Consider the following 5746-nt stretch of genomic DNA (forward strand, 5'->3'; position numbering starts at 1 on the left):
GGGGGGGTACCTGGAGGGGCAAGGAAGACAGGCGCACGACGAGGAAGGAGATCGCTGGGAGGCGATGCGTAGGGTGAGAGCCGCCGCCGGCCGTCGGGGTCGGGCCGAGGAACGTGGGCGACGACAACCCTAGTCACATCCCCTTGCAGCGGGCCTTCTGCACTAAAACTGATTTTCCTTCTCTGGGGAAACAGTTGGGGAGACAATCCTAAGTCGACCTCACCGGGGGTTAGAGCAACTCTGAACAGTTTTCTTAAAAAAAAACTTTTCATAAACTGATCTGTTGGGCCTTCCCGTAGAAGTTAAGGAAAATTTCTGAAATCAACTCTTTTTTTTAACATATTTCTGAAATCAACTTTTGTTACTTCCCCTAAATCCATTTTAATATTTTTTTAATTAAACAAAAAATAGATAATTGCTAGGACCCGTGAGTCATTGACACCGGCGGGCGGTGCGGTGGCCGCCAGTGAGGGGCGTGGCGGCGGGCGGGGGATCGACGAACCGTGTCATGATGTCAGGAAGAAATACGGGCGAGTTACCTCTGAGTAAGATATCAAATGATTCATCAATGTTTCAAATCGCTAGTAAAAATCAGCAACCGAACTGGTTTGGCTAATAGCATAGATCTGACAAATCAGTAACTGATGCTTATCGCGACCAAATCGCCTGCATAGGAGAGCGTCAAACTATTTTCATGTCATGTCTGTCAATTCCTAATGAACCGATTGCAACCAAATGCTCGTGGAGCCAGAGAAACTTAGGATGGGCACGGGCACCCAATACAATCCATGCATGGAGAACATCTGAAAGTAGTGCTCACAAGTGTCTTCCAGAGATGTTGGTTTTCCTCGGTGAAAATTGGGAACGCCATGGACGACGGCGGTTGACTAAGGGTGGCTATCACTTGAGATGATATCGAAGCAGGAAACATAGAAGAGGCACGGTCATACCCGACAGGGGGTTGCCGTTGGCGACTTGAGGATCGCCGACGCCCCTCCCCGATGAGAAGCATCACACCGTGGCTTGACTGCATGTGGAGGCTGCCTTTTGCGCCGCGAGGGGCGATGGGTTGTGAGGCACTCCACTCTGTATTTGGTGTGGCTGCAGGGGATGCCACCCGCAATAGAGAGACCGAGAGATCCAACTGGCGAGGCATGCTTTGATCTCTGGTTTCCAACCGGCGAGGGAGTCGATCCGGGCCATCTACGTGTCAGGCGCCTTGAGAGTGGAAGCAGAAATGTTGTCCTACTTGTTAGCGTGGTCGATCGCGTTGGAGTTGGAGTTCATCTTGTCGAGGTAGGCATGAAGCTCGGGGTCCATGGATGCGACCAAAGCTTCACGGGCATGTCTCTGACGGTAGGTATCCAACGTTGATGGTGGCGGAGGCGGTGGAAGGGTAATGGTTGGTCTCTGATGCCACGATGTTAAGTTCTAGTTCCCTCTATTGCATTCACTTGATCGAATACAGGGGATGGTCTCTCTCAGATACAACTTTGCACTATAGATAAAAGAACAAATGTAAAAGCCGCCTAGCCGTTGTCATGATCCACATGATGCGCCTTCCTGTCCTCTTGCGCTTCTCCTTACGTAGCATTGATCTGGTTAGGGCCCACATACTTGTGATTCAGATGCATGATCGGAGCTAGACGTTGAATGCTGCAACCTTCCCCCTGATTGGTCCCTACGATCGATGTGGTTCCCACGACAACATTTTTTTTGCTGCCATGGTAGCGCTTCCTTGAACCAGATGTTTTGTCTACACGACAGCGTTTCTGTCTAGAGTTGTCGAGCTGTCAGTTGGGACGATGGCACTGACTTGTTCGTCCGGTAGCTGGAACTGTGGTTGCCTTTCACTACTAGGGAAAACGCTAGCAGCAGCGCGGGTTTTAGGTGTATCAGTAGCGCGGGGTGGGGCGCTACTAATAAGGCGCTACAGCTAACATATAGCAGTAGCGCGTGGTCACCGGCGCTACTGCTACACAAGTGTAGCAGCAGCGCGGTTATTGGGAGCACGCTACTGCTAGTAGCTCTAGCGCCCTTTGCAGCAACGCGCTACTGCTATAGAGGCGCTGCTGCTAACTTCTATACACTCGCTACTGCTAATTTAACAGGTTTTTTTGTTTTTTTTGGCATATTTTTTTTGTATTTGAACAGGCTTTATAGAAGAATCTTTAGCACATAGAAATGTCATCATGATACACATACAAATGCCTGCGAGACCGCGAATATAATCATAGCATATACATACAAATAGTCTCATCATAATCATCATCCAACACAAAGTGGTCTCTCGTCATCATCTTGAAAATAGCGATACAAGTCCTTGATTACTTGCAAATACATCGTCATCCATCTAAACAATGGTATACGCGAGAAGAGCTATCACTTTGAGTACATGAGTTCGTATCCCTCTCTCGCATTAGCGTGAACCTAAACTAACTACTGCCTATCGCTCGGAAACCGGAAACCGGCAACAGCTGGGCCTGACACTCCGGCCACTCATCGTATATATACTTCTGGCGTAGCACTTCTTCGCCATCGATGATCTATGCACCTGCATCTTCACATGAGTCGATGATATGCAACATATATAGTTGAGCAACAGAAAGAGACAGACTTGACAAAAATAGAAACAACATATCATAAGCATAAATAACAAAGTTCATCGTACCCAAAATGCTCTAACTAGAGTGACCTTCGCTAGTCGAGGAGGAGGACGGTTTAATTACATCACAAATAAAGTTTCACTGCGCATAACTCAAAGTTTTGTCATACAGAAAGTATGGACTAAACAGACACATTGTCATATATCGACAATCACTCCAACATGCCGTGCCATCCATCGAGGTCAGGGAGATAGTCCCCGAGCTTAGTGAAAGGCTTCATGTCGAGACGTTGAGAGGCTATCCATGTTCGGATGTCTTCCCGCGACATTTGTCCTTCTCCGTAGAACATCCCTGTTTTTCCGACGACCTCTTTCATGATGATTTGGGCAAGTTCGCGCTGGATGTTATAGAACTCAGCTCGAAGTCGATGATCCTCGATATCTCCTATGTCCTTTGCCCATTGCAGAATATGGGCATCACCAGATCTAGGTGACATGTGAAGGTTCTGGTGATCCCGTCTGTACTCCAGCATGTGGTGTAGGACATAGAATCCATCATTAAGAGAATCGTTCGGTTGCTGGATGCGGCAGAAGTCGGTCTTATGGGCGAAGGCGGCCCTGCCGCCCCTTCTCTTCTTGTCCCTGACCTCTCCACCCCTTGCTTGGTAGTAAAACATAGCACTGTCGAGAACATCCTTGATGTGGGTGTAATCCTTTTGTGAATGTTCTTCGATGAGTCCAAGTAAAGAGCGTGGGAGAATCGGGGGTAGAGGATGATGAGGACGGCGCGCCCGCCGCTGCGCAAAATAAGTACACCTCAAATTAATTAGCCTCCACCATGCAAATGAATTATTGAAATCGAAGGAAGGATAGCAGCGCGGATGACTTACACGGGATGATAAGGCACGAGAATCGCCTCCTTGTCCTTATTGGTGAGCATGAAATTGACGATGTAATCCCTCGCGTATTCACGCTGCTCTGCACAGACTCCCAAGAAGCTCTCGTGCATGTAGTACGGGTCAGCGACACAGATATGATGTATCTGCTCAACCCCAATGATGTAGTTCATGTGCAAGGCATAAAGGCGGACAAATGTAAAATCCAGCTTCTTCACGTGAAACATGTCGAATATGTAATCGAATCGGAGGAAGAACTTATCCGCAGGGAAGCTATCGACGTACGACATTTGCCGCGGAACGTTAACCACGTAGAGTGGGTATCCTGAATCTTTCGAGGCGATGAGGCATTTCTCTACCCGCAGCACATCGTCATGAAGTCTCCTTAGATCGCCGAATCTGGCCCGTAGCACTGTTGCAGGTAGGATTGGTTGACCGGGGATATGCCATTTATCCGCATCGGGGATATCTATACGGTCCTGAAGCCGAGGCTACTGAGGCGGCTGGATCATAGAATCAGCTTTTTTGCCTTTCCTCGCTCTCTTCCTAGACTTCTTTACTACCGGAAGGTCGTCAATAATACATTGAGATGGTAATTCAGGCACCGACTCATGACGCTCAAACCCTGAGGAGGCGCCAGTATAGACATACTGTTCAGCGCCATCGTCATCCTCATCCTCATCCATGGCGACGTCATCAGCGACTAATGGAGCCTCCTCCTTACCCCGTCCGCTATCACCCAACCCGACACCCGACGCTAATTGGGTAGGTGGGGTGTTGATGTTCATACCTTGCTGAGGCTGCGTGCTCGTGGGTGTGCTCCCGGCCGCCTCCAAACGAAGCAGACTCTTTGGCCACAACAGGACCCACCCATTGCAACAATCACCAAGCCGCCGCGGTGTCTCCTCGTCATCCACCAGTAGTGTTGGAGGAGGCAAATTCTCGTGGCCCGGTTCGACACTGGCCATGGAAACCTTGAAGACGTTCGGGGGGATCGGCCAGCTGTGGAGTAGTGGTTCCTTCGGCTTCATTATCGTCGCCTTCCCCACGACCACCTTCTAGTCGCCGATGGTGTACAATATGGTGCACGGGGTTTCCAGGTGGCCTCGCAAGCCTCCTTGAATATTTGAAACTGCTCTTCCGTGATTGTCGGATTATCCTTTACAATCTCGGAGTAGGGTTCCCCGTCGTTGATCTTTGCTTTCACTCGATTTTTCCAGGCGGCCAGCGTGTCGCTAAACTTGGTCATGGCGTGTTTGTTTATCTTCTTCATTGTCGGGTCCTCGTCTGGATCTTCATAATCCTTCTCATTCCGGCCCGGGAACAAGAATATCTGGTGAAACTTCTTTAGGAGGGAGCTCCTCATATTTTCTATCTTCTGTAGTTTCTCATTATTGATGGTGGCGGTTGTCCGTACGATGCAGCCTATTTGATTGTCGTAGCACGCGCGCGCTTCCTCGGGCACCTTTGGCTCAAAATTTCTGCCGTCCACCTCCGTGACCACCAGTCTAGTAGTCCTGAGTTTGTTAGGAACCCATTGCCTCTTTGCTTTCGGTTCTACACCGGCTCCGCTCCCCGAGGCAGCACCGGTCTCAGCGCCGGTCTCGATGCCGGTCTGAATCTCAGCGCCGGTCTCAGTATCAGCACCGGTCTGCGTGTCGGTCTCAGTCCCCAATGCCACCGGTGGGCCCAGCAACAACATCGGTTGATCGTCGGTAAGGCTAAAATATTCGTCTGCCGCCAGGTAGACATCATCGCAATCACCAGAACCCTGTCCTTCATCGTTGCTAGCCATGTTTCCTATGATTAAATCTAGTCAATTAATTCTAGACCTAATAAAATGAATAATGATATAAAAAAGGACTATTGTTTTGCAGGAATGTTGACTCCTTCCTGGTGCGGCAAATCCCGGGCACTCAATATGTCCTAGTTTGTAGCACAAGTCATGCCGAAATTCATGGAAAATTTCGGCATCACCTTTGCTAAAAAGTGGACAAATCGAGAACCTGAAATTTGCCGGAATGGAAATGAATCAACATTCCGGCAAAACATAGGCCACTCAGCATCATTCCCTGGAAACAACAAAGCCACTTGGGCACAATCGAACAACTTCAGTGAAAAGATATAACACGAGCAAACACTATTGAGGAATTTGCATATAACATGGCCACTTCAATGAAAAGATATAATCAACAATAATGGAATATGCAAATGAACATCAATGACATATAGCTACTGTTCTGTT

At 48.8% G+C, this 5746-nt stretch overlaps 1 protein-coding gene across 3 annotated transcripts in view; it reads right to left on the bottom strand.

The window, feature by feature from the left end:
• LOC119295058 (zinc finger CCCH domain-containing protein 43-like) overlaps positions 1 to 178 on the bottom strand; it is a 2206-nt gene extending 2028 nt beyond the window's left edge. For all 3 annotated transcript variants that reach the window (XR_005143684.1, XR_005143683.1, XM_037573385.1), the window contains exon 1: positions 11 to 178. The gene's annotated coding sequence lies outside the window, so the exon portion shown is untranslated. The remainder of the gene's footprint in view (positions 1 to 10) is intronic.
• Positions 179 to 5746: the final 5568 nt, after the last annotated feature.

The sequence above is a fragment of the Triticum dicoccoides genome, chromosome 4B (assembly GCF_002162155.2).
Source record: "Triticum dicoccoides isolate Atlit2015 ecotype Zavitan chromosome 4B, WEW_v2.0, whole genome shotgun sequence".
NCBI classification, from domain to species: Eukaryota; Viridiplantae; Streptophyta; class Magnoliopsida; order Poales; family Poaceae; genus Triticum; species Triticum dicoccoides.